This window comes from Rutilus rutilus (assembly GCF_951802725.1).
Source record: "Rutilus rutilus genome assembly, chromosome: 11".
NCBI classification, from domain to species: domain Eukaryota; kingdom Metazoa; phylum Chordata; class Actinopteri; order Cypriniformes; family Leuciscidae; genus Rutilus; species Rutilus rutilus.
Genome location: NC_140216.1, coordinates 11,680,062 through 11,705,659, shown reverse-complemented (window position 1 = coordinate 11,705,659; position 25,598 = coordinate 11,680,062). Strand labels below are relative to the sequence as shown.

The window sequence follows — 25,598 nt, the reverse complement described above, 5'->3', positions numbered from 1 at the left end:
AGAGCAGCACCTGCAAGTTATCTTTGGTGATTTATCATGGACGTGAAGTCATTTTGATATCAATCTGATAGATAATGTCCATGACACTTTCATATTTCTAATCTGTGTTTGTGTCTGTGTGTGGTTGAAGTGTGTTTTTTAGTCTGGATGCATATTGCACACCAAAATGACGAGATGTTAAAGCTACACTGTGTAGGATTTTCTCCCATCTAGCGGTGAAATTGTTTATGACTACCAACTGAATATTACTTTCCAGCCCCTCCCATTCCGAGGGCGTTTTAACTCCTACAGTCGCGAGCAATCTCCCCCTCGCATTCGTCACGGTGCCACTGAGTGTAAAAACGCGAAAGGCGAAGCTTGAATTTCCAGGTATGTCCCTCTTTGGCTAATGTATTTTCAAGATGGAGGCGCAACATGGCTGCCGCCATTCGAGCGACTCACTCGTATATTCTAAATGGCAGATTCTACGCTTATGAGAATACTTGATTAGTTGGTAGAAGTAATTACACATTAATGAGCACATATCATTTTGGAAGAACAAAGTGTTTTTTGCTAAGAATCAACTTAAAAAAATTACACAGTGTAGCTTTAAGTGTTGACTGAAATCACCAGATCCAATCAGATTAGTTTGTGCAACCTAGGTTCTGAAAGATTTTTTCGGTAACTACTAACTAACTAACTAACTAACTAACTAACTAACTAACTAACTAACTAACTAACTAACTAACTAACTACTGAATTAGCAAAAACTTTTTAAGTAGCAATAAATCTTTGAAACACTTAGATGCATGTTAAATAGATAAGCAGAACTGTATACTCCACTTGTTTTTGAAGTTATAATAATAATAATAATAATAATAATATCTATAATTATTCATTATATTAAAAATGAATAATGTAAAAAATTATATTGGTAAAAGTAGCAACATTTTACTAACAAAAAGGTCCACTGTCCATTGTAAGTAAAGTGATGCATGAATTATCGCTCACAAGTAGTCACTTTCAAGCCAAGCAGCTTTCTATTAGTAAACAGAAAAATCAACTAACTTGAATATGATACAAAATCTGCATGCGAAAATCTTTCGCCATCACAAGCAGTATCCATTCCGCATGGATGTAAAAATTCACTGAATAAAAGGTAAATGTGACTGCACTTTAATCAATTGTACTTTACTCTTTCCCTACCTGCATAAAAAAAAAAAAGTTTCCAGCTAGCACCAGCATTTTCTGATAATTTTCGCAAAATTTTCATGACCCCCAGAATATCTGAACATGCAATATATCGAAGAAAGAACAGAGCCCAGGATTTAAACAAAACAAATTTTCATCCGCTTTTAAACAAAACCATTTAATTCTAGCTTCATGCCTTCTTTTCATCAACACTGTGGGTGAGTTTCATTAAAAAAAGCAACATTTTAAACAAAAAGCTGAGAAAATAGACTACGTCCGGATCGGATTCAGAGAGATGATCAAAACATAGGTGGAGTACATCGAGTCCATCAACACCCCCAAAGCTCTTCCTGGGTTGACATTTCATTCGGTAACGTTAGGCAGTTTTGATTTATATGCTGTTTAATGTTTGACGATCACGTTATTTTACATGATTCTATCACTTTTTTTTTACCTGTGTTTTGATCCAAAGGTTTTGTACTTTGTCAGAAGATGCGTAATAGCGCCCCCTACCGTATTACAGTGAAAACCTGGATTGCCAGAAAATTACGTCAATGGCGAGGAAAAAGTAAAAAATATTTATGATAGACAGAATATTCCAATCAAAAATTCTATATAACTCTGCCTCTAAAAGATAAATAATAATAAAATAAAAAAACTGTAGATGGTCACTTTAAATGTAAGTTAGATGGTCTATTCCTAAGTAGGTGGTTATTGGCCAGAAAACGTTCAAATGAGGACCGGTGTTTATGCCGCAAGTCAAAAGTCTGGCTTAGCTAGTATGTATGTATGAACCAATATTTTCCTGAGGCTGTTGTGTCTCTTAGACCGATTGACAGTTGCTGACAGGGCTGGGAGTTCAAGAAAGTGCTTAAAAAGAGTGAGAGAGCTTTTCTGGCTCTTGTTTTGACAGATAGTACTTCTCGTGTTATCTCTTTTGCTAAACCCACAGGTGTTTTCAAATGCTGCTCATGTCCTCTCCTCTAAACACCAGCTGAGGCCACGGTCTCCATTCTCCCCATGTTGTAGCATGATAGCTATGGTAAATGGCTCGGTATATCACTGGGTTATTATGACAATATTCATTCTTGGCTCATTCCTCTATGACTGTTTAAGACGTGGCGAATGGTGGCGCTTTAAAATTAAATATGCTCTTCAAAATTAAATATGCTCTCTTGATTCAAAGTGATCTGGAGGAGAGTTTGTCCCGGTTAGGCATAATTTCGCAACGACGTACCATGTGCGACGTCAAAGAAAAGCATTAAAAACGTGACCCACACGGATGAACGCTATAATCACACGATAACTCAGTGGAAAGAAGGGACACAGATCATTTATCAGTGGCCTCGCTCCAGACCAAACAAATGCAACCTTCTTAATGTTTTCTAAAATCTATATAAATCAACATATAGAGCTTTACAGGCTTGACCTTTTAACCTTGTGGTTTATATACTCAATACATTTCTTCTCAGTATAAGTAATTTGAAACATTTGGCAGACGGCCCACTGACATCACCTTTTTTGCAAATATTATCTGAGGCAATAACTTTGAAAAATGACACAAAAATAAACACCTTGCTGTGTTGCAGCATGAAGAGAGTTATCTATCTATAATAAACTGTGTTTTTTGGAACGAGTTTGAAATGTGTGTATTAAATTAACACACAGCTATGTTTTAGGACACTGAGGTAGTCAATGACCAACAGGTCTGCATAATATGAACCGGCTTTTCCCGAAACGTGTCCTCATCTCACATCTGACATTCCTGCAGTAATTAGCTGAGGCAGACTGCTCTCTTCCAGAGCTTTCAGGAAGTGGTTTCGCTGGGGCTAAATATACATTAGAGTGTGTTGTTTCAGCCCAAGCAATGTAAATGAAACAGGCATTTATCAGGTGGCAGGGGATTTATGGGCACGGATCGCACCTTCTTTAGTGGCTCGGCTCCCAGACACTGTGCCAGGAAGACACACAGAGAGAGAAAAGTAAATGCTAGCCATTTCACAGAATTCCAAATCTAAATGTAATCGAGAATTGGTGTCTTTTTTTTATTAACGCACAAGGTTGCACATGTGCAAAGCTTTTAATAGATGAAAAAGGGAGCAGTGTGTAAAAGACGGTTAACATAAAGAGAGATCTATAGTTATCCTTGGGCAACATCTTTAATTAAATTGATTGAGTAATTGAGATGACTCTCTATTGAATTATGTGAGGAATCTTTGTGAAGATACATATCTTTTCTAAGAATCTGAGGAAAAACTCCTGCCTCCTGCACTAATACAGAACTCAGGCTGACCGGAAGATACTAGGAAAGAAATGTTTGGGAACTCATGATTATGATTTAGCATTCACACAAACGAACACAGACACTCTCATCTCCACACACAATGTTCCTGGCGATGGAAACTTCTTCATTCACATTTACTGGACTGAAGAGAAACGTTCAGCATTATTATGATCAAGATCTTGAATAATTCATCCTGAAATCAGTTGTTACCTAATGTAAAAATTTCACATACACTCTACAAAAGGTTTCAATTATAACCAAAAAAGGTTTTACATCCTGATGCAGTTGGAGAAACTTGTACGGTATTAGAATGCCAAATGTCCCTACTGGCACAGAGATATCATTGAAGTAGTTATCCTCAGAAAAAAAAAAAGAACGGCTGTCTCTGTGGAAGCTTTAGATTGCAAGTAGTGAAAAAGAGTCTGAAAATGAGCCCATCAGAGATCTCTCTGCCTTTTACCAACTTTTTAATGATTTTCTTCTGTAGACAACAAAATATATATAGATAAAAAGTTTCAGTGTTTTTGTCCATTGAATGAAAGTCAATAGGCGCGTCCCAATTTGTGTACTCATGCACTATTCTATGCTGTTTTGTAGTATAAATAGTGTGAGTAGTGTGTTCACACTGAAAATTCCAAATAGAAAAAAAGTGCATTTTAAATACCCGGATGATGCATTTAATTAAAGGGATAGTTCACCCAAAAATGAAAATTCTGTCATCATTTACTCACCCTCAAGTTGTTCCAAACCTGTATGAGTTTCTTTGTTCTGCTGAACACAAAGGAAGATATTTGGAAGAATGTTTGTAATCAAACAGATCTCGGTCCCCATTGACTTCCATAGTAGGAAAAAATATATACTATGGTAGTCAATGGGGACCGAGATCTGTTTGGTTACAAACATTCTTCCAAATATCTTCCTTTGTGTTCAGTAGAACAAAGAAACTCATACAGGTTTGGAACAACCTGAGGGTGAGTAAACGATGATAGAATTTTCATTTTTGGGTGAACTATCCCTTTAACCAAAGAAGTGTGGAATGTTGGACACTTCATGCACTCATCTGTCGCAGCTTTCATTACATAGGGGAGGGGGCAGGGCTATCAGACTCTGATGTTGAATGACAAAATAACCTTATAAAATCCATACACTACATGGTTGGGTACACAGTGCATAAGTACATAGTGTATAAGTGCATCATTTGGGACACAACTAATGTTGTTTGGTTCCCAAAGTTCTTCAAAATTTGTTTCGTGTTCCACAATAGAAAGAATGTCATACTGGAGTAAATTATGACACAATATTTATTTTTTTAAGTCGACATGATATGAACATTCATCTATTTTTATATTATTGATCTTATTGTGAATGAATCATCCATGCATTCGCTATCAAAATGTTGTAACTTGATTTTCCAATTAGATAACTTCTCTCTGGATATGGCCTGAACTTCTTCAATCATCTAGTCTGCTTAAAGGAGAACTCCGGTCAATTTTAACATTGAGCTCATTTTTTTGTACATTTGGAGTGCTGTCAGTACAGAGAACAACGACAAAAATCGGTGTTGCCTACACCGTGTTATCCTCTTTTTAAAATTTGCACCCTGTTGACTTCAATGGGGCAAGTTTTAAACCTGCTTTTAGCCTCTTAACATCCTTGATGTGTCATTACAAGTGCACAGGTCATGTGAGTGATTCCTTCGGAGTGAACACGGGTGAATCTGCCTGCAGTAGATGTGAAAGATATTAATAAAAATGATGTTTATTCAGCCAGCGCACATACCTGTATTTACATCCTGTTTTCGGTCAAAGTCCACAGTAGTCGATTGTCGAGTTCACGCGCATAGGTTTAGTACCTATGATCACGCGCGTGAACTCGACAATCGACTACTGTGCACTTGTAATGACACATCAAGGATGTTAAGAGCCTAAAAGCAGGTTTAAAACTTGCCCCATTGAAGTCAACAGGGTGCAAATTTTAAAAAGAGGATAACTCGGTGTAGGCAACACCGATTTTTGTCGTTGTTCTCTGTACTGACAGCACTCCAAATGTACAAAAAAATGAGCTCAATGTTAAAATTGACCGGAGTTCTCCTTTAAACTCTACCCATTCTTACAATACACTGCAAGCTTGCATTAGATCTCCCGCCATTTTTGAGTGTAACGCCCACATCTCAAAATCCAGTCGATGAGCGAAAAGAACCAAGTTCCCGCCCTACATTTTTCTTTTTCGATAATCTGTCACACCCGGATGCACGTCACAATACGAAAACAAAATAAAAATGTGTCGCTACTTCAGTTTCATCGCGACTTTAAGAACTTTTTTAATCGCCCAAGTTTCTTGTAGTCCCCTAAAGAACCCTTTACAGTGAAAAGGGTGCTTGATAATAAGAGAGTTTTTGCTGAACTGAAGGTGCTGCACATGAGCACTGAAGAGCTTTATTGAGTTTTTTATTTTATTTATTTTTTTACCATGTGCACTTGTTTTATGTTGCTGGACCTTCTTATGTAAGCATTCTTACAGATGTTGTTTTCCTCAGAATGTTCCATTGCCACTGGCCAGAATCCAAACACACAGCACACAATGATGGTATAGAGTGTGTACACCATGACTCTAATGAGGGCATAGCAAGGCCTCAACCTAACTCCAGGAACAAGAGTCTGCACACTTCCCTCCATCTCTTTTTTGTCAAAGTCAACCACACGTTCCTCACTCATCACTAAAACATTGGCCCTAAAGCCATGTAAAGCACAGTAATAAAAACATACAGAAGATCAAAATCTTGTTTCACTCTTAAAAAAAAGACTGGGTCACTTTCTTCTCATGAGCTTTCGTTAAAATCAGAGCTAAATATTTCACGCCACTCAGCCTGCAATAATTATTCCACTGTTGGTGGACTGCAAACAAAATGAAATATGGATCACAGGGATTTGGCCACGCAGTACACAGGTCCCTCTTATCAGAACTGAATATCTGATAGTGCTGCAACCTGTGTCTCGGCTGACCTTTCTCAAGAGTTTTCAGCATTGTCCACTGACATTTGCATTATTTAATGGCATGTTTTATTCAACTAGAACAAGGCTTACAGATAACAGACTGGATTTAAAATGGACAGGAAGTAAAGCGCCAGCTCCGCTGCCTGGATCTGACTTCTGAGTCTTTCTCTCTCTGTCTTTCTCTCTTTCTTTTTGCACCTTTGCTCTAGCTGACTGACTCCAGCTGTGGAACTCCTATAGAGGGATGTGCTCTCCGACAGCTAGAGGTAACAAGAGATTTATGTGTTTTGCTATAAACTTGCAGGTGCAAATCCTGTAGATCTCACACTTTTATAGATGGACTATAAAACTGATTCATAAAGAGAAATGTTGTGCTGCATTGTGCGCTTTTTGACTGTGCCGACATTGCAACACGCTATGAGTGAGTTTAAACAAACATACGCTGGCAAGGCAAGATGGATGTTCTACCAAATCAGGACGCTGCATACCATGATATTATATTTCATATCACAGGCGTAAGCAAATATATTTAAACCTGATGTTCCTGATGCATCACACCCATCATCATAACTCAAACAAGACTAACATGATCTGAATAAAATAAGCAGTATTTTAAGTAGTGGTTGCCAGGGTGTTGCTATGTAGTTGCTAAGGTTTTTGGGGTGGTTGCTAGTTAGTCCAAAAGAGCTAATTCTATATTAGGAGTGTGTCTGGATATGTCCGAAATCACCCCCTATACCCTTAAATAGGACATTATTTGAGGGGACAGTCATTTGTAGTGGTGTCCGAAACCATAGTGGACGTTATCGAGTGCACTCATTCAATCCCAATAGGAGAGGGGCTAGAGTCACGCGACGAATGAAATGGTGAATCATCAGTCCATTCATTTTCCAAACCGCTGGTTCAATGTGCGTACAGCATCATATAATACAAGTTCCTTTTTAATTGATTATTAAATTGTTCAATTAAGGTTTATACATAGTTTCCATGATAGAATTCAAGATAAATCTTTTTATTACTAATGGAGCTGCCAGTTTGCCAAGTTTCAAATGATTATTAAACAGCAAGCACTAACTATGAAAAAGCGGCAGTTCTTCCGGCACACTCAGTCTCACTCGTTTTCATTCACTCCCTCAAGTTAACTATATCAGTGGACTAATGTAGGGAAGTGTGAATGAGGGTATAGGCCAGGGGTGATTTCGGACACAGCCACCGTATCTGCGTTTAGACCTAATTGGATGTGGGTGGAGCTTGAATATCAAAAGTAGTACAAAATTAAAGGGACAGTTCACTGAAAACTTGAAAACAATGTTTTCTTTAGACGTGAGCACAGTGTGCTTCAATGTTGTTTTTCCTCCAATATTCTTAAAATGTATTCTTTCATGTTCCACAGAAGAAGAATTTCCATAGAAGCCAGGTTTGGAACAACATGAGTGTGAGTAAATGATGACAGAATTTTCATTTTTGGGTGAACTATCCCTTTAAACGAAATGCCACCTCTGTTTCATTTATATTTTCAGTTTAACTAATATGCTTTGTGTAATTAATAAAAAAATAATAATTATTATTACAACCTTTATATAAAGTAAAAGGTGAAAAAGGTAAGTTTGATTGCCCTGAGAAATAATAGCATGTCTTCTCAAACAGGTTTTTGAGGAATTATTCATGTCTGTAACATAAACAGTATGGGCTAAATTATGCATAAATGTTTACTAATTATGATCAGGGGTTTGTTTAAATCACTACCACTAAGATTACATGGTAATTTATTACTTACACATTCATTCAGACATAGTGACACATAACCATATTTTAGCAGTAAGTCTAACATCTAATAAATCAGACGTGGATAGTAATTATTTTCCAGAGCTAACAGAATCTGCAAGGTTGGTGAAGGACACGTCAAGAGCACGACTGAGCTTCTTCATTCATGGGTTCGCTGCATTTCTGCATTCAGGCAGCGGGACAGACGCAGCATCAGCTGGTGGGCTCTCAGGACTCGTAATGGAATAATGCCATGCTAACCAAATGGGGCTAATCCAGCATACAGGGCCTAAATCCTATCATTGATGTGTCAGATGTCATCAGAGCGTTAGCGAATGAAGACCCCCTGCATGGGGAGAGTAAACAGTTTACAGAGAATCGCTCACAGATGCATGCAAGGTCACACTCTTGGAAAAGTCAGTGAGAGGTGTGTTTAACAGAATATTGCTGACAAAATAAGAAGCACTACTGCCGCAAAACAAGCCATATAAGCCTTATATTAAACTCATGCTGTTACTTAACAGAATTGTAGGGCATGCAACTATAAATAGAAGTTAAAGTCCTAGCTGTTTGCATTTGCAATGTAATTGAGTAATTGAAACGACTGCAGTTTTGTACATGGATTGTTTATGTGCACTAGCTGTAAGAGATTCAATTATAAACTTAACGCATCTTCCCTAATGAAAATTCTGTCAATTTACCGACCAGCATGTTGTTCCAAACCTGTATGACTTTCTTCTTTCGATGAAACATAAAAGGAGACATTTTAAATCATGTAGTGCTTGCTCTCTTCCATGCAATAATGCATGGGGACTGAAATTGATGCACTACATGTATAACAATTTAATATATATTATATTATATTATATTAATCATCTGTCAGAATACTCTATTTTAATTGGCTGGAAGGAGTGTAATAAAATAGTTTACACTCTCAAACAGAGATCGGAGATCATACTGTAGTGCTCACACAGAAACATTCAAGAGCACGGAAAGTTACCAACGACTATTAAGAAAAAAAGAAAATAGCTTTGCTACGGAATTGCTACATTATATTTCTCAGCAACGAGGGGGTAACATCACTGGTTTTGAAGTAATTAAACTCACAGCTTCATTGTTAAGAGAGAGACGCTGCACAGACACAGGTAATTCACACATGCATCTCATCTCTCCCTCTCTCTCTCTCAATAATAATAATTAAAAAAAATCTATAACTCATTAATTCAAGTAATTGTAATCTTATGCACTACTTTATCTCTGTGTCTGATTTAAAGCGGGCAGAATACTAGATCTACTGAGCAGTAACTGATGAAAATAACCATACTTTTTACCTTTCCGGTCAAATATTGCACTGCAAACATAAATTTTACAGCTTTAAGTTGTAAATGCTAGCAAATGAGCATTGTCAAAGTGGGATAATCCATAGCTAGCTGTGCATTCAATTATTTGTGGATTATCCCTTACATATAAAGTAATAGAACATAATATAATATAATTTATAATGCTCTCTGTAATGCTTGACTCTGTTTGTGTCATTTCAAGGTCAGTCATTCCCCGATAATGACTGTCATCCATAGCAAAGTTGTATAATGACCGCTCATCAGGGTATTTGAGGCCGGCGATTCTTTCACAGCCGGTGCCATCTCGCACCTCAATTATTGACTGTATTTACTATAAAATTAAACCGGAGGAATTCAGTATAAACAGTAGGCCTATGGTAATAATGTTCAAATGTGTAAATTTGTCTTTTTCCTAGAATGATTGTTTTGTACACTATAATGGATTGTAAGATAAGAAACACGTACAATTTTAAAACAGGCTCTTTTTAAAATCAATATGTCATGTCGCCTTCATTATTTATACGGTGAAATCTGTGTAATAAGTCATATGACTGCACATTATCCCTCAAATGTTCATCTTGTTTGATCATATATAGGCTCACTGCTTGCTAGGAACGTGTCTAATACTTTTACGTGTCGGGGTCCTGATCTGTCTGTCAGGATTTATTTTGAGATAACTAGTTGGAATGTATTTTATCCCTTGCATGTAATAAACATAAAAAAAAAAAAAAGAAAAAAAAAAAAAGATATTATATATAAATGATTTTAATTCTATGGTGAACTAACCCATACTAAATTGAAAAAGTTTAACCTTCATGTAGCTCTTAATTGTACTATGCAAACACAGCACTTTGTGGACACTTACTCGAAGGACGCAGTTCGACAGAGAGAGAGAGAGAGAGAGAGAGAGAGAGAGAGAGAGATAACAAATATGAAAAATGTGAAGAAGCAATGCACTGAAATGTCAGCATCTAATGGAGTCCAGGTTGTTAAAGTAAGCTCTCAGAGCCCCTGCCGTGCACACAGCGGAGCGGCGGCGTATGTGACCTCCGCCCTGTGTACTCATTGTAATGTGCTGAGGATGGTGAAGAGGACGCCCAGCGCAACAAAGCTCATTTACAGCTGTATACAGCGGCGTACATATAGAGAACGCGAACCTACAGCAACACCAGACCGATCAATAACACAGTCAATACCTTATTTTTCATCCAATTTAAACAAAACGTACAGACGCCCCGAGTGCTACGCCAACAGGTTTATGAATTCTAGACGTGCTGGAAATGCATTTTGGCTCGGGCTATGACATCCCTCAGAACAAGCAATGAAAATGGGGCCATGATCACTTTAATCATTACCTGCAGTCTGGGAGAGTCAGTCAGACGAGAACTTGGGGGTGGAGGGGGACGTTTTGAAGATTCCGACTCCCAAAGTCAGGTCACCATTTCCAAGCAAGTTCCCACACAAAACCATTAGCATTAGAGGCTAACAGCGGGGAATTCAGAGGCATCACCATTAACACCAGAAAGACATTACTTAATTAATTAATGGGCTCAGATTTAATTAAGTAATGAGGTCCTGCTTTATCGTCGGATGTGTGATAGCAGACTGCGAGGAGATCCCTCGCATACATCTAAAATCAGAAACGAGGGTAGTTAAATCTGACAACCAGTGAAATGTCACTCTATCAAAGATAATGAGTAATATCTCACCCCAGAATCTATTTCCTGATGAATTAAACATTTGAGATTACACCACAAACAGCTGGATATTGGCTGATTCATGACAGCCATAAAGACATATCCAATCTCATTTTAATCTCCATTATTCATAAAGCGTGAAACATCCCACACGGTATCTGTTCAATAATTACCAGCACTATCATGATGATGTTTAGGAACAACTGCCATATACCGGATCTAAATTTCCCATGATTCTGATGAGCCATGTGGGGTTTCGTTTCCATCAGAATGGAGCAATGGATATAAAATGTGTTGCATTTCATCTTGACAACAGCGATATATTATGAACTCTGCTAAGAATTGTTATATAGCTTATGCTGTATACTTACAAGTCTGCAATTACCAGACCCACAAAAAATCTGCACCCAGGTCAATGACATGTATAACAGTGCATGATCAAAAAAAAAAAAAAAAAAAAAAAAAACTAGTTTAAAATGCATGTGGCAACCAAGTTCTCAGAATTAACTAAAAGTTTCATTTTAATTGGTGTAACCATCAAATAAAAAGCAACATAGATTTCTTTTTTATTATTATAATATTTTCCTTTGAACGCACGTGAATGTATACATATTTATCAAATTATGTTTAATTTTGCATAAGTCTTTTTTTTTCAAACATTTTGAATTATTAATTTATAAATATAATTTAAAGTTTTTGAGTCACACCACTTCACATTTTAAAATTTAGTCTTGTCATATATATTATATTATAATTATATTGTATTATGTTATGTTACGTTATATTATATTATAATAGAACTGCAATGCTTATCACTCACAAAGTTCTAAACATCCTCCACCTTGTATGTTTGTTTATTAAATATGTTGGCTAATTTGATCGAACATATCAACATATCAATCAATCCTTACTGCAGATTTTCTGCCCAAATCAGCATGTGAAATGTGAAATGTGAAAAAAAAGATGGATATTCCGTCTCGGCCTAGCTATAATGCATCATATTAATACTAAGTATGTTTCAACTGATTCAAAGGCGTCTTCAAACTGCCAACAGGGTGGAGCAGTTTTGATAAGCGAGATCTTGATGAGAATTTCAATAACATCCCGCTGTAATGCATCATATTTAGCCACATCCAAACTTTTTCACCCTTGGAGGCAAAGTGAGTTTAATGTAATTAGGGACACGGATTCCTTACACACTAGACAGCATGCCGTGTGATAAATGACTATTCATTGGGGACAACAAGCAACAGCAGGTCACATGCCTCTCTCTCTCTCTCTCTCCCTCTGCCTTTCCAAACAAAAAGAACCCTCAGGGACATTTCTGATACTCACAAACTATTCTGCACAATGCCTGTGTGTTTGTGGTTATCTCGCATGGAGCGCAGGCAGTGCAACTTAGACCACCTAGGTTGTATGGCCAGTGAATTGGATCTCTCTCATAGAATCCTGGCAGACAGCCATTTGCACGACTGTTAAACTTGGAAAGATAAGGTCATCCAAAGAGAGAGACATACCAGGATACCTAGACTGAAAGTGAGCTGTCTAATAAGAACATAAGTGTGCAGTCTGCTTTAACGCTCTGCACTGCTGTTCAATCCGTCCTCTCCTCTGATAAATCTGGATGAAGGGGTTTCTGCTGCTAAGCAGATATAATCAAACTTCACGTTGCAGGGTTGACCACTTTTTTTTTTGTCTTAGCACTTCTCACACTTGTCAGCCGGTCAAGCGTGCCGGGTCACAGGTGCCTAGAGGAAAACAATATCTCCTTTCAGTGCAGCAATAAGATTCGAGTGGAGTTACATCAAATTGCACAGATGGAATGCAGGTTCTTTCTCTGGGTTGGGAATGAATTGCAATACTGTCATTAAAGGAAGGAACGTACCTTCCCACTTGTCATCTGCCTCTATCTTTTTCAGAAGTTGCTTCCCTGTGACCTTTCCCGACCTTAAACTGAATGACAATATGCTGAACAGATGGAATCTCCTCAAGTCAGGGGTCACCTTTCTTCTTTCGCTCTTCCTGTCTCTTGTTAATATCTGTCATTCTAAACCTGTAGCTGTGACTTGCAATCAATACTGTAATCGAGGAGGTTGTTGGAAATGAGCTAGTTGATTTGCAAAACTCCCCGTTCCCACAGGTTGGCTTTACTGACCTTTCCTGAATGACAACAAAAGATTGTTTTTTAAGTCTCTGGAGGGCTTTTCGCAGTGCGCTTAAATCAGGGTAATAATATTTTTATATCCAAGATCAAAAACACTTTTAACCCTGGGTTAAGCAATGTTTAAACAAAATCCTGATTCAGAGCACCATATTTTTAGCCTGGCTCCGCCCTCCTACTTCCGCTCAATTTTCATTTTCGTTCAGTACTCCGTCTTGGATTGCGGTATATTCTTGGGTTTTCTCCAGCCAATTTTTTAGCAGTCCAATCAGCGAACAGAGGGAGTGGCTGAGAACGATGATGTTGAGGTCGTGCGCTAGTTTGAGTTGAAGGGTTACGTCACGACCAAACGTTAACGATTGGTTATGGCAAATCCAGAGTGGCTCTGGGCAGATCCAATTCCAGGCTCTGGACAGAGTTTCCAAACAAGTTTTAAACTTCAACAGAGTACCTGCCTTCAAGGAAGTTAACGCTTGTCAATGGAGAGTGGCCAGACTCTCTGTACAAATGAAATGTATGAGAGTCTGGTAGGACCAGGCTACCATATTTTTGCAGTGCTAACACAATTTTGAGGTGCCAAAGATATACAGTGTGAACCTATGCAGTGTTAGAATGTTACAGCGAGAGCATCAAACCACCATTCACAAACTAAATAGTGCTTAACTCATTAAATATTCATGAGAGTGTTGTACAGATGTGCAAACTTTCATGCGATGTTGAATGTTGAAGGTGACAGCAAAAAAACTGACAGAAAACATTCAACAGCAAGAGTATATTTACATACAGTAGTGTCATTTTCACAGACAAACAGTTAATCATTAAAACAGGTCACTGAATTGTTAAATCTGTAAATAACAATGTTAACCCTGGGTATACAAATGTACAGGTGAGATTTTAAAGCTTGAACACTGATGATTTAATTACAAACTGAGGGTAAAGTATGAACAGTGTAAAACACATACATTTACCCAGTGTTTAGTGTGGCCCTGGGCTAATTTAGTGTGAAAAGCCCATTACAAAAGAGATAGCATTAATTAAACTGCAAGAGTCTAAGCAAGAGAATGTGTGAAGAAATAAATGAATGCATGATGTTCTCAGGCATTGCGACTTCAGTTGAACTGAAATCCGACCTTTGTTAGGGGACAGTCAAATCGTGTTCATGTATAAATGCTTGTTCCCGTCAGCTGTCCTTATCTTAACCACTAGGCAAAAACATTCAGACCCAATGAAATGGGATTCCTTATCAAAGCTTATACAAAAGGACAACTGTTCCTGAGTAGTTAGAGCTAAAGCTCTGGACAGAACTGTCTCTGCCCTGTAGGTCTCAATCTCAATATAGACCTTAATCCAACCAGACTGTTTTCAAAGAATAATAATAGAACCTCAATGGTAACCAAAGGGAAGATGACAGATTTTGAAGGTCAAAAATCATAAACATTACAAATGGGCCACAGAAATTATGAATATATTCTATTTGTTTTTCTTAAGGCTATGGAATTCTACAGATGTCAACAAAAATATAGACAACACAGCCAGAGAGACAAGAGAATAAACATGTCTGAATTTAGTCAATGCACATTTATCAAAAGGCCTTGCTTAATTATTAGACAGGCGTGCACATTTTAAGCCAATTGCCCCTGTGTTTGTGTCTGTGTGTGTGTGTGTGTTTGTGTGAAACAGACAGAACAAACACATATGTGTACAGACCTTGAGAATACACTTCCAGACTGCCGAAATGTCTGAGTCTAAATCTTTTAAAACTCAGAATAAATTGGCATTGCTCTTGGGGATCCAAACAAACCCTGGGCTGAAAACAAACACACTAGGATACGGGATGTGCACTGTGCAGGCCATCAATTCTGAATACTGATTGTTGAAAATGTACTTACCGCAGGTCTTAGGCAATGGATCCCCTGATGACTGGCTTGGCAAGGCCTTTTAACCCACACAGGGACTATTCAAGAAGTATAAACTTTTTTTTATTATTTTGCAGAAAAGACCAGCATTTCCAGTCACCAGCATATGTTCTGCTCTGCATGCTGGTATCCGGCATGAGATGCTTGAATGCTGGTGTCCATCATATGTTGCATTTGGGATGCTGGTGTGCTTGCTAACCAGCATACGTATATATTATGATTTGGATGATGGTTTAATGGTTCTCAGAATGGGATGACATTCTGGTTCATCAGGGGATCTTGTGTGTTAACTAACCAGCATAAGTTGCACTTTTGATGCTGATTAACTGGTTGACCATCATAGGATGTTGGTGTGCTGGTTGACCAATATCGGACGTTGGTTTACTGATTGATGATTTGATAATCAAAGTATGCAGATTTGCAGGTTTACCATCATGCTGGTGTATTAGGTGATCATCACAGGATATTGGTGTACTGGTTGACCATCACAGGATGCTGGTGTACTGTTTGACCATCACAGGATGCTGGTGTACTGGTTGACCATCACAGGATGCTGGTGTACTGGTTGGCCATCGCAGGATGTAGGTGTACTGGTTGGCCAACACAGGATGTTGGTGTACTGATTGGCCATCACAGGATGCTGGTGTACTGATTGGCCATCACAGGATGCTGGTGTACTGGTTGATCATCACAGGATGCTGGTGTACTATTTGACCATCACAGGATGCTGGTATACTGGTTGACCATCACAGGATGTTGGCGTACTGGTTGACCATCAGAGGATGTTGGCGTACTGGTTGATCATCACAGGATGTTGGCATACTGGTTGACCATCACAGGATGCTGGTGTACTGTTTGGCCATCACAAGATGCTGGCGTACTGGTTGATCATCACAGGATGCTGGTGTACTGTTTGACCATCACAGGATGCTGGTGTACTGGTTGACCATCACAGGATGCTGGTGTACTGGTTGGCCATCGCAGGATGTAGGTGTACTGGTTGGCCAACACAGGATGTTGGTGTACTGATTGGCCATCACAGGATGCTGGTGTACTGATTGGCCATCACAGGATGCTGGTGTACTGGTTGATCATCACAGGATGCTGGTGTACTATTTGACCATCACAGGATGCTGGTATACTGGTTGACCATCACAGGATGTTGGCGTACTGGTTGACCATCAGAGGATGTTGGCGTACTGGTTGATCATCACAGGATGTTGGCATACTGGTTGACCATCACAGGATGCTGGTGTACTGTTTGGCCATCACAAGATGCTGGCGTACTGGTTGATCATCACAGGATGTTGGTATACTGGTTGACCATCACAGGATGTTGGCATACTGTTTGGCCATTACAGGATGCTGGCGTCCTGGTTGACCATCACAGGATGCTGGTGTACATTTTTGCCATCATAGAATGTGGATGTGTGGGTTCACCATAATGGGTTGCTGGTGTACTGGTTGACCACAGGAAGCTAATGTACTGGTTGAACATCACAATACTGTAGAGTGCTTAGCATTAGTGAACACACCCATGCTAAAGTTGACTAAAAAGAGGAATAAAAAAAATCATCTTTTGGAAATTGATCTCAACGCCTCAATTAAAAAAAATTATGAAAACTCCAACCTTTATGGACACCAATTTTCTTTGTGAATGAATAATGTTTCATAAATAAATAAATGTTCTTACTTAAAATACAGGGTGCATAAGTCAGGACACCCCTATATTAAATTCCCATAGAGGCAAGCAGATTTTTAAAGGCCAGTTATTTCATGGATCCAGGATACTATGCATCCTGATAAAGTTCCCTTGGCCTTTGGAATTAAAATAGCCCCACATCATCACATACCCTTCACCATACCTAGAGATTGGCATGGTTTTATTTCAGTTAGCCTAATAGCTGGTTTGATTTGCATTGAGAGATGATCTTATGGAAAGTACCCCATGCCAATATCTAGGTATGGTGAAGGGTATGTGATGATGTGGGGCTATTTTAATTCTAAAGGCCAAGGGAACTTTATCAGGATGCATAGTATTCTGGATCCATGAAATAACTTAGCCTGGGTTTCCCTATGCTGCCTTGCGCGCAGCGCGATTTTATTCACGCTGCTAGGCAGCCTGGACACCATGGACCAGATTTTCCCCTCAAAAAGGGAACCAATCATAGAACGGGGAGGGAGCAGCAAAACGATGACGACGTCTATGCGACACACCGAAGCAGTTTGTTTATATCTATGGATCCAACATGGCAGCAGACGCGAAGTTACCTTCCGATGCAGCCTTAGATAGTGTTCTAAGTAGTTTAGTCGCTGAACGCCATCGTGTACACATAAATCTCTGACCCATCGTCTTCTTCCTCGTCGAATTTCTGTCGCTCTACATACATCATCTGGTATAATTGAAACGACTGGCTATGAGCTACGTACAGGCGCATTTGATAGACATTCGTAGCGCCCAATAAACGGCTCTGGGCATTCGTAAACCACACCTCAAATACGAGAAAATGAACATGTGGTTCCCAGACCACGTCTCAATGAGACGAGGTCTGACGTTAGCCAGGCTAGAAATAACTGGCCTTTAAAAAAAAAAAAAAGTCTGCCTGCCTCTATGGGAATTTAACATAGGGGTGTCCTGACTTATGCACCTTGTATTTTAAGGAACAACAATTATTTATTTATGATACATTATTCATTCACAAAGAAAATTGGTGTCCTTAAAGGTTGGAGTTTTCATCATTTTTTTAATTGAGGCATTAACATTTCTGGTTGAAATCTGAACATTATTTCAATATTAACCGAGGGTGCAGGAGTGACACTACAGCAACATCACTTTCTAACGTCATTTCAATGTAATCAGCGTTGACGCATCAACACTGACTCAACATTGTTTCAATGGTTACATGCTATCTGGGATAGCATTTATTTTAAAGGCGATGTCTAATGCAAGCCTATTTCATGCATTCTGACTTATTTACACTGGTAAAGAGTTGGATTCTCATGCTAAACATGGCCACAGTTTAAAAAAATGAGTTGGACGTATGACGGATTATTTCTGTGCCAAATACACTCTTTCAGGATTCGTATACGTTTCGGAAAGTTTTTATCGAGTATGGCCCTGTATGATGTCATATCAATTTCCAAAAGATTTTCTCTTTTCTCAATTTCCTCATTTTCAATGATCAATTTCCAAAAGATGATTTTTAATTCCTCTTTTTAGTCAACTTTAGCATTGGTGTGTTCACTTATGCTAAGCACTGTATATACAATTATAAAAATAATAATTACATATATGCTGTATGAAACATTTTATGGGAAAAATGCAAGAAATCCCCATGTAAATACTGTAGCTAAAGGTTCCTCACACGTAACAGTTTGAGACATTTCAAAGATCATGTCAGACCCTGATACAGTGGGTGATATATTGGAATTGATAAAGATTGATAGAGTGGGAGATGTTCAGTCCTATTCTGAGTCTATATCACTTTGAAAGAGCTGTGGCTGAAAAACACAAATCTGCAGGGGTGAGTGATGAGAGTGTGATGCAATTTGCTGTCAAGCCGAGGGAACAGCTGAAGCTCCTGGGAGACTCAATCCCATCGATTTATGACATCAAAACAAATGACATCACGGTTCTATCTCTGCCTGCGCAGTGGAGCGAGGGTCATTAGACAGCATTCACACGCACCCAACAAACACACACTCACACGTTCCATACAGGTGGGATGACAAAAATGGATCTTCAATTCACAGGCCATTCACAAGTTAGATTGGCATATTGAACTACAATGTAGAGCTGGTGCACTGGAGGAGACAAAAGAGGGAAAGCGAGGGGGATGGAAGAAATGTGTTTGTTAAGGGCCTCTGTCTCTGGGAAAGGTTTAGATTTTTGAACAGATTGGATAGCTGGTTCTGGAATTTGAGAGTCACTTTCATGTTAATTGTGCCACTATTAGAAAGCATACCAGAGGCCCTCAGAGGTATTTCAATTACAGTACACACGCACGCTCTTACAGTAAGTGAACACACACATTCGCAGAGTATGTTTCCCTGCACCTGTGCCAGTTATGATTTGGGGCATGTGTACTCCACTTAAAGTTTCCATCTCATCATGGAAAAGGGAAGTGGAGGGGAAAATAAAGATAGTCAAAGTGGAGAGAGAGAGAGAGAGAGAGAGAGAGAGAGAGAGAGAGAGAGAGAGAGAGAGAGAGAGAGAGAGAGAGAGAGAGAGAGAGAGAGAGAGAGAGAGAGAGAGAGAGAGAGAGAGAGAGAATGCTAAATCCAGAGGGACTCTTTTTCTGATTATTTTTGGGAAAAAAGGATTACAGTACACTTTCATTTGGAAATATGGTTCACTACTCTGTCATGATGACCAGAAAATGTGGGATTATCCCTAAACTGCCATGCGCTTACTGTATGTCTGCTCATGTGTCTTTGCTCAAATGAGAACTCGTTCCTGGCGGGTACATCTGAGTAACAAGAAAGAGCGAAGAAAAAAGTGGAAGAGGGAGGTACAGCAGAGTTCAGGTCATTACCCAGACTCCCTTGATATTTTGGGTGCAGCTCCAGGCAGGCTGGTATCCTGATGCGACTCCTCGTTCGTTCGTTCGTTCGCTCCTCTCTCTCTCTCTCTCTCTCTCTCTCTCTCTCTCTCTCTCTCCCCCTCTGAATCTGAAAAAGACAGAGTAGATCTACATAAGCCAGTGAATATTTGATAATCCTCTTTTGACAGCCCGAACCAGGTGAGGAGAAGCTGGAATCGGCTAATGAGCACCACCGGAGAACCCGCACACACTTCCACATTACAGTACATACCCAACATCCCATACCCAAATGCAAAACACAACAGCTGGCCGCTTCCTCGGTTACATTCAAACACTGTGTTAACATTGAGTTTCATGGCTGGTTGATGGCTGACAGTGGGATGTCAGTGGGCGAATGTCATTGCAGCTGTCACTGAGACTGTAACGGTGAGGGGTGTTAGAGGAGAACTCCCTAATTCACAGCAATCAGTTGGTGTGAGCTTCCCATGCCAGTGCTAAAGCCCAGTTAGGCCCATAAGAAGAGCGGAGATGGCCTGCTGACAACCAAGAGGGGAGGAGGGATTTAGAGAGGATGCTGGGATAGGCTGCTCATCTTTAGCCTTACCCAGCTGACAAGATCAAGAGATCAGCCATACCCAGGCTGGCTTTCTCTTCTCCTTATACATCCCTTGTTATCTACCTCTTATCTTTCTGTGTATCTGCCCATCCTCCTCTTGCCCTCTTCAGAGTGCCCTCTTTCATACCGACCCTTCTTGCTGGCCCTGCCTGTCTAATACACCGCTATTATTCTCTTTCTCACTCACTCTTGGTTGTAACAGGCCACAGAAATAACCTCCATTCACATAATCCAAGGTGTTATATTTGTAATTTTCTACAACTGAATGAGCCTTTGTGTGTGATCGTGCATGTAGGTGTGTATGAGAGTCCACAGAGATGGTTTCTATATACCATGTAAGGAAAGTAGGGGTGTATAACCTCCTTGCTCACCAACATAAGAGCTATAAAAACCTATTCTTTAAATCAAGTGCATATGAAAATCAAAAAAATCTGTTTTTTGATTTTCATATGCACTTCATTTAAAGATTTTTTTTTTTTTTAATTTAAATCTACCAAGTTGTTCATCTCTCAAGTGGTTAAATTTGGCAAACATTTTTTTTTTATATTTAATTTTATTATAATGATTTTACCTCAAGTGGCTTATTGCTTTACTATACTGTATGGTCTTGTGCATGAATCCTAGCATGAAAGTAAAATGCTAACCTCCATGTTTAGACAGATGCACATATCAGTGCAACAAGCACATATATGCTTATGCACAGACTCACATATGTTTACACTGAAAAAAATACTGGAGCTCATCAAAATCTGTCACTGCACAAACATGAAATGACTTAAACAAGCAAATGTGGCCCACCTGTCCCTTCAGCAGCATTTAAAACTTTCCCTGTCTTTGCTACATGCTGACATCGGAATCACTGCACGTTCACCTAGCGACTTAATGCAAATGCATCACTACTCTGTTTTCCCAGTCATAATGACAAATTAAAACCAACTGCCAGAGAACATTATCAGGAAGGAGCATTTTATCAGGTCTTTTATCACCGGGTCTCTCTCAGACAGCCTGTATAGTCCCACAGTTACATTATAAAAGTATATTGGTAATTAACTTTCGTGAGAGAATGTGATCCATAAAAGCTCTTTGGTGTGGGAGTTCTAAATTCCTAAACACATATCAATTAAGTTTACACTTGTGACATGCTGCCTCATTAAAGAGCAATGAAATATTTCTGCACACAAACAAAGCCACCGATGGCATTATTAATTCTTTATCTGACATAAACTCTCGCTGACATTAACAGCTGCGTGCCATTTCAACCCACTTTACGGAGATTGTCACTCACATGATGGAGGCGATGCTGCAATGCTGTGGAGGTGTCATTAATGCTTTACATGGTGGGATAAAAGTGTTTAATATCTGATTTAATATCTGGTTTTGAGTGAGCAGCAGTGCTAATCCTGGCCCGCTTTGCATCCTAGATGAAACCAAACCACACCACACCACACCACAACAACAAAAAACAAAACGAAACAAAACAAACCACAAAACAAAACAAAACAAAACACCAAACCACAAAGCAAAACCAAACAACACAACACAAAACCCCAAAACAAAACATACCACAAACCAAAACAAACCACAAAGCGAAACAACAAAACAAACCATAAAACAAACAAAAACAAAACAAACCACAAAACAAAACACCACCAAACCACACCACACCACACCACAACACAACAACAAAAAACAAAAACCACAAAACAAAACGAAACAAAACAAACCACAAAACAAACCACAAAACAACACCAAACCACAAAACAAAACAACACCAAACCACAAAACAAAACAACAAAACAAAACACCAAACCACAAAGCAAAACCAAACAACACAACACAAAACCCCAAAACAAACCAAACCACAAACCACAAAACGAAACAAAACAAACCACAAAACAAACAAAAACAAAACAAACCACAAAACAAAACAACACCAAACCACAAAACAAAACCCCGAAACCAAACACAACACAACACAACACAACATAACAAAAAGCAAAGGAAAGGAAAGCAAAACAAAACATAAAAAAACAACAACAACCTAAAGCATCAATTATCCGACAAAGAAAAAACATACTGTTTTATTATCTGTGGATTGTGAGACTTAGTTGGACTGACCAAAGTATTTTATGTTTTTTTTTTTTTTTGTCTGTCATTGTTACGCAGAGATTGTACCATGACCTCTAATGCTAAATATTCAGACAGAGCCACTTTTAGTATGCAGTGAGTCTAGCCAGTCTGCAGACAGAAGACAGCGGATGGCATATAATACCCATATATTCAACTAACACCAATCCTGTTACTCAATAGCAGTCATCTCCATCTCTCAGGGCCAACAGGAGACATCTCCTAACATGCATTTCATTAGCGCAAAACATATCACATCTGCAAAATGAAATCACTGTGAGAAAAAGAGGGCGTGAGGGGTCGAGACCAGAAAACTCAATTTCAGCCCAAAAGGGATCACTGTCCAATAAAATTGCCGACTTTATTACATTTCTCAAATATAAACAGCCATCTACATCGGGTGGCCGAGCACAATTCCCAAAGCCTATTAAGGGAAGGTGCCGATTTTGAAGCGCTCAATAATGGCCAAGGACAGGTCTCAGTGTTGTGACTGATGTCTCGCCCGTGGACAAACACCAGAAACAGCGCTGACGGAGGTGAAGATGGTGTTCAGGTACATGTAATCATTTCACGCCATCTCCAGGCGCATGCACGGGAATGCTTTTTTTGAGGTTTTTACTGTCTTTTACAGGAAGTGCGGATAACAATGTGACAAAGCTGCAGTGTAATAAGCAGCTGCGACTGTCATGCAGCGTGCATGTTGCATTTATTTATGTGCTGAACACACTTAATTTGGCTGCAAATGAAAGGGCAGCGGGCTCGGGCACACGTGTGTAGACAGTGATGCATGTACATGCCTAACTCAGTACAAAAGAAGCAATCTCCACCTAGGCCCCTATATTTATTTCAGCAATTCCTTTTAAATGCATATTTTATGCTGGCTCGGCACGTTGAAGGTCACTCAAAAATGTTGTTTATGAGGCAAATGGGGAACATACCAAATGTACACTGGAGGGATCATACACAGCATTTATCACTCGCAACAATAGGAAACTCCTGCGTTGTACTTGGACCGTCTAGATCGAGCAGCGCTGGAGCTTCTTTCATCTGACTGATTTAGTTCATAAGACATTATTGCACATGCAGCGCTTTGTGCCGGACAAAGCACCTGCGATTCCACATGGAAATAACACGTGAGAGAGTTCGCTCCAGAGAGGGAAAAGCCATGTTGTCCTTTTGTTCTTTATCAAAGAATAATAATTTTTCTAAAAAGTTATTAATCTGCTCACAAACTGGTAAATGATAAAAAAAAATTATGTCCGTAGGTATAGGGGAGACCAGGGTTAGTTGTCACATGTATTTAACATATAATATAAATTTATAATTGCATAATAATTACACTTTTTTTTTGTATGTTTACAGTACTTTTGTGTCTTTATAATCAATTTAATGAAATTATATATTTTTGACATGATTCAATTTGGCTGATAAGTCACTAATAGTGTGTTTAATGGTAGGTTCCACTGTGACAACTTACCCCATACAGTTTGAAAAACACACGTTTTTTTGTTTGTTTTTTCATAGACAATACCGTATAGCCTCGGTCTCCCCTGCTGCTTTGATGCACGAATTAGAAGGCCTTTCTGCATAATAGTAAATTTGTGACTTTTCCAGAGTAAAGCCCTTGCGATGCAGCAATCATAAATCTAGTTGATGAAAATATCTGTCCTTAAACCTTAATTGACATATTTCCATTCTGACTCAGCTGCTGGTAAACTCACCTCAAAGGTCATATGTCAAGTGAAGGATGTCAAGTGAAGCCCAAGCCCTTCGTCTCACTAAAGGGAATGCATTTACACCATTATAATGAGCTACTTGACCAACTTTTGTGACACTTGAGTGAGGGATGGTTTCATTGCTGACATTTAGTTACATGAAAGGATTCCCTGAGCTAACTCTGAGATACTTCCATCACTTAAGGTCTATTTCACACTGCATCCATATTAACAGGTTTTCATACTCTCAAACTGCCTGACAAAGCAGACTGCAGCAGCATTGCAGGAACATAGTAAATGTTTCAGAAAACTTTTTCTATATAAATCTGCAGTTCAGTGCACAACGAAAGCAATTGTTGCTACTCTGCTGCTTCACTTATGCTCTCTTTGAGTGTGTGGTGTAGGTCTAACTATCAAAGAAGCTTGAAAAGAAAGAAAAAAAACATAAAAGGAATGAGAAGAAAAAAAGATGAAAGTGCAAAAATCTAAACAAAATGGTTGCGAGCGTTCGGTCTTATCTCCACACCTTCTCCTCCTTTTATGTTACGTTCCATTGGCTTTCTCTCATATTGAGCCTCCTCAGGCTTTGGCGCTTGAGTTACGCTAGATCTTGTGTTGTGTCTGTGTAGATTAATGAGTTTCGTGATTAAGTGGGCTCTTCTCACTTCAGCCGGCCCCTGATTTGGGAGGGCTTTCCCTGCGTGAGAGAGTGGGAACGAGAGAGATGTTTCCCTCAGTGCTGATCATGGCCCTGTAAGGGAAAGTTCATTAACTCCCTTCTCTCTCTTAACTATCCCACTGGGTATCAGTGCTCACTTACTGTCTAGCTAGAAAGCACAAAAGAGCCATTGAAAGAGAAGAGAGACACTGATGTGTGTTTGAGAGAGAGAGAGAGAGAGAGAGAGAGAGAGAGAGAGATATCAAGGTTACTCTGAAAGGATAGATAACTTAAACTCAGCATGAAATGAAATGAATTTTCTGCAGCTTCTCATCAAAAAAAAAAAAAGTAGGATGGGACTTAATTTTGTCCATCAGGAATTGATTGGCTGGTTGTGATTGGCTATTGCTATGATCTCATGTGAGTGACAGGTTTTTCCGCCCATGTGCAAGTAAACATGTCAAAGCCTGCAAGGTTAGCAAAAAAAGAAAAATTATATTTAAAAAATGATAATGATAATTATGATTATTATTATTTTTTTAAATGAAAACAAAACATGAAAGCAGTCCATATGACTCATTTCAAGTCAATAGGCGCGTTTTCATTACAGATT

At 39.0% G+C, this 25,598-nt stretch overlaps 1 long non-coding RNA gene across 1 annotated transcript in view; it reads right to left on the bottom strand.

The window, feature by feature from the left end:
- Nucleotides 1-25,598, bottom strand: part of LOC311299379 — a 143,406-nt gene that overhangs the window by 5,367 nt on the left and 112,441 nt on the right. The window contains exon 3 of the long non-coding RNA XR_014629110.1: nt 19,861-19,974. This is a non-coding gene — a long non-coding RNA (uncharacterized lncRNA). The remainder of the gene's footprint in view (nt 1-19,860; nt 19,975-25,598) is intronic.